This window comes from Lissotriton helveticus, chromosome 6 (genome assembly GCF_964261635.1).
Source record: "Lissotriton helveticus chromosome 6, aLisHel1.1, whole genome shotgun sequence".
Lineage (NCBI taxonomy): Eukaryota > Metazoa > Chordata > Amphibia > Caudata > Salamandridae > Lissotriton > Lissotriton helveticus.
Genome location: NC_136067.1, coordinates 2,071,252,007 through 2,071,258,719, shown reverse-complemented (window position 1 = coordinate 2,071,258,719; position 6,713 = coordinate 2,071,252,007). Strand labels below are relative to the sequence as shown.

General features: G+C 41.3%; 1 long non-coding RNA gene across 1 annotated transcript in view; it reads right to left on the bottom strand.

The window, feature by feature from the left end:
• Nucleotides 1-838: 838 nt before the first annotated feature.
• Nucleotides 839-6,713, bottom strand: part of LOC144764013 (uncharacterized) — a 107,634-nt gene continuing 101,759 nt past the window's right edge. The window contains exon 3 of the long non-coding RNA XR_013596294.1: nt 839-1,345. This is a non-coding gene — a long non-coding RNA (uncharacterized LOC144764013). The remainder of the gene's footprint in view (nt 1,346-6,713) is intronic.

Genomic DNA, 6,713 nt, shown 5'->3' with positions numbered 1-6,713 from the left:
TTATGCAAGATAGGGAAAATCATTGATCAGTACTGCTTAGTCCAATGTGGTGAAATAGGCACCTTTTACCATACACTTTGGGAACGCCCTGCTATTGGCTGTTCTGGACAGCAGCAATGAACACTATCACTGAAGTTAGCGCCAGCCCCGTCTCACCTGAGCCTAAACGATGTCTCTTGAACATCTGGGAATCAACAGACATGAATCACGCAGCTCAAGCCTGGGCAACACATTGTGGGGCGGCGGACTCTCCAGTTATTAAAGACTGGTGTAGAGATATGGATATGGCCATGGGGGCCAAAACAGCTACGTATTTCCACAGAGGATTCCCTAAAAAATGGGAGAGAATGTGGGGTAAATGGATTACCTTTAGGGAAGGTATATGCACCCCTCCAACAATGGGTCCGGTCTCAGACGAGGATGAGTAATAAAGAAATGGTTTATGCGTTATAAATTGTACAATGTCTGATAGATACATGATGTACCTACGTTATTGAGGAAATGTAATGGAAACTGTAACCATAACAACATGCTGCACAATAAATGTTATTACTGCAAGTCTTATCTATGGCTCACTGTTCTTCAGGGAATTACACTATTTCTGCTGTGGGTGAAACTTTGGCCACTTCAGTGCATTCCTTTCTGGGTTTTCTCTTTGGAAAGGCTGTGAGTTTACACACCACAGGCTTTGGGAAGTGAATAATCCTTTACTACAACAGACCTGAGGTTGTGTAAACAAAACATATAAAAATAATGTTTTACTTAATCAAAGGATGATGACATTGACTGTGAATCAAAGTGCAGTGGATTTCATGAACTAAAGCCAAACAAGTTGTAATGTTTTAAGAGCTTTATTTATGGTGCATTGCAATATTCATCCATTTATAGTGCTGGGTGAACACCTCCATCAAGGCATTGCTTCTACACTAAGTAATAAAGTCAGAGGGAAACAAGACACTGAAGTGGATGGAAGATTCACTAGAATGACAAACTTTCTTGATGTTCAATAATAACAATGTATAATAATAATGGTATGGATTGTATAGCATTTCAACTCACGTGGATGTTTGCATAAGACAATATTTATCAATGAAGTTTGCTATATGTTTGATACAGTGAACCAAAGGATAATATTTGATACTAAATGTATCATCATTCCTCCAGAGTTTCAATCTATGAAGCAGTGCAAGCGGAGAGTAAAACAGAGCCAGCCTCAATATCCCAAGGGTAACACACTAAGGAAGGAGACTCTGTTGTCATAGTGATGGAGGAGCAGGAGGCGAGGGACCACATTCCTTCAGATGCCAGGGGTAGAGCAGGAGCTTCATGTCAGACTGGATTCAGGCTGCAATGGTAAATAGGGAAACAAACAAGAACACAGTGAGTGACACAAATCACTATATGTGCACAGACAACACAAACCACAGTAGAATCCCAGGGTCTCATTTACAACAAAGTGATGCAGCGCTGCACCACAAGCCATTTAGCTGCTCAGAGATACATCATTTTAAAAGCACAGGTGTGCTTGCCCCAGTGCTGGCACACAATTGGCTGCATGCACTAGCGCAGGTACCCTTGCGTCATGTTACAAGGGTGACTGCGCTGTGGGGACGATTGTTTTTGCGCAGGAAGGAAATCTTCCTGCACAAAAACAATCATTGGTGGTATTTACCTTTTTTCTAAATGTAGAGAACCTAGGGCCACTCACATTTATTAATCTTCAACATAGTAAAACGTACACAAATATAGAGGGGCAACACAAATCTGAAAATTGGGTACAAAAGCATTTATTCAGATATATTATTCAAAGCCATACAATCCCAAAAATAGTACATATCAATTCACACACATACTCCAATAATGTCTACAGTCACACTCAATTCAACCACATGCTAATAGCAAAGTGGACAAACAAGAAATAGACAGAAAAACATTGAAGAGGAAAATCACTCAACTCTGAAGTGATATTATATAACATAACAATGGTGATATTTGATCAACGAACAGTCAGTGGCTACACAAAAAACTTCCTTTTGTCATCACATGCAGCACGCATAGAAAGAGGAACAAATTAGGAGAAATAAAAGTATTTCTCCTTTTTGCGCCACTCCTATGCCTCGCCACTCCTATGCCTCGCCACTCCTATGCCTCGCCACTCCTATGCCTCGCCACTCCTATGCCTCGCCACTCCTATGCCTCACCACTCCTATGCCTCGCCACTCCTATGCCTCGGAATTCCCAGGTTTATGACAATTTGTAAATCTAGGAGTGTGTCAGGTTCCATGGATGCTGCATGGAACACCCACAGCAACACTCATGGAATGCCCCTTTCACGCAGAGTAATACACAAGAGGGGTGCATATTTACAAGGCCATGAAAAGTCATGCATGGTGACCTTACGTGGCCTGTAAATATGGGCAGGCTCTTTGCGCCGCGTCTAAAAAAGCGGTGCAATGGGCTTGTAAACGAGGCCCCAGTATAAAACTCTTCATGCACAGACACTTACACATTGGAATGATCAACACACTAGTGGCCGGCTTTAAAAGAAGAGGTATAATAAGAACACATGCAAAGTTGGGTATTTGCAGAGGGTTATTTAAGGCTGTGTCACAAACCAAATAAACTCTTAATTTAGGAAAAATAAAATAACATGCATTAAGTAATTTTCTTAATTAAGCAAAAAGAGATGAAGGGGGCCTCCCAAGTCCTAGTTGCAAGTTTGGAAACGTCCACAAACACGTACATTTGTGGGCATTCCCAAAGTATGATCTGACCCATTCCCACCGTGGAAGTGGTCAAAAATGTATTTCAGTAAAAGCCTATAGGAAATCCTCTTCCAGGATGGGAAGGGGAATGGACCATCCCCAAATATGGTGCAGGTGTAGGGAAAGGGGTTTCTCCACAGGCAAACGTGTGTGAAGGCAGAGGAGACACCTTTCACCCAGGGCAGAGAGTAAGGCTATGTAGAATGCCCCTCTGAGGTAATAGGAGCCCCAAGGTGATGCCACATGGCTTTCCTGCCACAGCTTTCCAGGTGGACTCCTGGGAATGTTTGTGAATGGGATAAAAGTTCTAATATATTCAAGCGGAGATGTAACTCCCCATCCATACTTTTACATTCTTTTTTCGAACAGGGCACATCATTTACATAAAGGTGTTTGCATAGGAGGGTTCAAGGATAGCAAGTTAGGTGTAATATTTTCAGGAGAGTTTAGAAATTAAAAGAAAGAGTATGAGTCTGTTGTAGGATAGGAGCACTGATGGAAAAAGTAGTGACAGCAGCAAGCAGCATGAGGTAATTCCCAGCACCTTAGAGGAGGTGTGAGTGATACAAGGGACTCTAAAGATAGGTGCTATACAGTATATCAGGCAAGAGGTTGTCCCCGCAAGCAGAATTATATGGGTTCCCAGGTGTCCTATTTTGGTCTTGAGTTGTGAATTAGAAGAGAGTTTTACCGGGCACTCCGACGAAGGGGGAAGGTATGAAAGGGTATGATTATGCAGTCATGAAGGCACCTATACAACTAGGAAGGAGGGAAGGTGAGCTGGGAGAAGAAACCTATGGAGGAATGTGGTAAGGAAGTATGTCTAAAAAAAATGTAAAGTGCGCAGGATAAGGAGATAAGGGGCCATATGTATCAACATACCCTTTTGTGATTTCTTAATAGCGATTTTTAAGGAATCACTATTTAGAAATCGCAAAATGGTATGTATGTAGAAATTCGATATTTTTTAGCGAATTCTTAAAATTCCTTAATTAAGGAATAATTTCCCATTCATTTCTATGGGCCAGGAGGCCCATAGGAATGAATGTGAAATTATTCTGAATTTGCAATTCTCAATTTGCTAATCGCAAATTGAGAATAATTTCAAGGGTGCAGGGGTGTCCAAAGGACACCCTGTTGCACCCCTGAAATAAGCATGGGTGCACATGTGGTGCACATACATGCCCTAAGGGCATGTATGTGCATCACATGGCACTTTGAAAAATGCCAAAATTGGCATTTTTCAAGAAATTTGCTAATGAAGTTGGTGGTAATTTGCGATTCCTTAGGGACAATTAGCAATTGTTTTTTGCTTCATACATTGCATTTAAGGAATCACAAATTTTGTGATTCCTTAAATGCAATCGCAAAATAAGGAATCGCAAATTTAGCGATTCCTTATTTTGCGCCACATTTTGCTTAATACATTCCATTTAGCAAATTCGCATTCGCAAAGGCTGAAATTCTGCGAATTTCGGCCTTTGCGAATGCGAATTTGCTTGATACATATGGCCCAAGGAGAGTAAAATCAAAATGCTTTATTAGACTCACGTAAAATGTGAACCAACAGCATAAAGCTGAATTTTATTTGAGAAATTTAAATAATGAAAATGTGGTAACTAATTATACTGTGTAAGGGATTAAGTAAAGGAATGAAATATAATGAGACAAACGTGGTGACACAGGTGTCGATGACAGCACCTTTTTTATGATAAGACATCAGAACAAGTTCTGATACAGAGCATGAAGAGAATAAAAAACCTCACTTACAAACATTTAGCATACTCAGAGGTATTTCAATGATACCAAAAACGTATACAATTTATCGGAAACTCATTATTGTCGCTTGCCTTTATATTTCATGCCATTTACCATATTTCTTAAAACGGTCTAGAGGAATGTTTCTGACTCATGTGTCCCAGTTCAGTTGCCTCTTTCTGTCAGGCAGCCTCCCTTTCACATTCATCAAGAATTCACATCTATATGTATCAAATGATCAGGACACTGATAATGTCTGCTGAACAGATTTGCTAACTAAACTGTCTAGAAACTAACATAAAGTGTCCTAACCACATAGTGGAGAGTGAGTAGTGGTTCCATGAATCTTCCTTAACAAAGACGATACATTTGCAGTATACATTGCTGCACTGTGGTTACTGAATAGCGTCCTGTGCAAGGACACAACACACGGGACACAAAATGGCGATCCAGTGCAAAAGAGTCAAGACCACTGCTGATTACTTATTTGCTAGAACAGGCACTGCGGATTTTCGTGATAGAGTCCTTGTAGGCATTCTACTATTTTCTTGTATATAACCAGTGTGGTAACAAAAGCCCTCGCAGCCCCTGGGGGTGGGGGGTGAGGACCAGGGGGGCCCCTCCTGCACTGTGCACGGGTGGCATCTGAGAACCCCAGCATCCTGGGCATCCCCCTCCTTGTACTTTGCAGGGGGGCCCTCAAGTTTTGTTGTGCCACTGCATTCAACACGTCACTGGCTGAAATGAGATTGGTTGGCAGGGCGGCTCCTCACCAGTAACACCCAGTAGCAGCTTAAATCCACTTGGAATGTGGGACTGCGGAAGCAGAGATGAGGCCGGCGAGGGTCTGTAGCCCAACTGATGGGGAACATATTTATAGCATTGACCTCTACACATCATAATTACACCAAGAATGTGATGGTTGCACCAAAGGATTGTAGCCCTCATGCCGTACACTGCCATCCAAGGGGTGGCGTACTAACTCTATTCACAGCCCAGATTGTCATAAAAGCTATGGAGTGTTCAAGGAGTTGTCCACCTTCCTAACAATCGTTGTGCCTAATAGTAAAGAACCTTCAAAGTTGGAGGACAATGCTAGTTATTGTAAATGTACAGCTCTTGCCCAACAAGATGCAAGGACAAGAATGATTCAAACCGATTCACTGAGTTGAGGCAATCAGATTTAGATATCCGCAGGCCTCCATTAAACTTTAAGAAGATTTTAATACAAAAATCCCAACATCAGCAAACCACGACGAGAAGTAGCTTGATTTGAAAAGACTTCTGGGTATTCCTGGTCAAGTATTTTGTAAAGGGAAAACCACCTTTTTTGGTAAGAAATTAGGCTGTGCCTTAAATGGACTTAATCTGTCAGTTATAAATGGGAGGTCCTTTAGTGAGTGCCCTGCTAAAAGCACATTTACTAATAGGAGAACAACTTCACTGATAGAGTATGTGGTGATATTTTCCGAATAATTTTCTATGGTAATAGACAAGGTCATATCAGAGTCCCAGATCCTCCGCTGCTGATAAACAAGGATTCTGACTCTCTCGAACACTCTTTCTCAAGTAATTATCAGGCTGGGATTACTGCTTCCAGAATTTATTATCCGCTTGTGCGAACCGAGTTAAACGTTGGTTCGCTAAATGCTGCATATACAATATTGGTTTAAATGCAAGAAGTGGGCAGTGAAGGATCTGGGACTCTGATATGACCTTGCTGCTTAAAACTATATTGTTATCAGCACAAGACTCTGTTTGTGCCCTGAAGAAGCCCGTGTCTGAGGCGCAAACGCGTTGGTTGTGTCACACTTTCAAGATTAAAAGAGAAGAAATAAAAAAGAAGCATTCAAGCAACATTGGACACTATGGATAATTTTGGAAATTATTTCAACAGTTAAAGTGATGTTAAATTGATTTTCCTTGTTTATGTGCTGCCTCTCATCTCTTATGTTCCTTCATGTATGGTTCATGCCCATTTGGCAGATGGTCATTTGAGGAGGGCAATACTGGTGCTAAGAAACATATATGTAACTATATTAGGTGGTGCAGTGATAGAGCCTACCTAACTGCCACTATTTCTTCAGTAGTACCACAATAAAATTGTCTCTCTGCAAGCCTCAGATGTCTACATTTAATTACAACACACTCCCTGCTCTTGGTTTTAACAGGTGGACCAATCCATCCAAC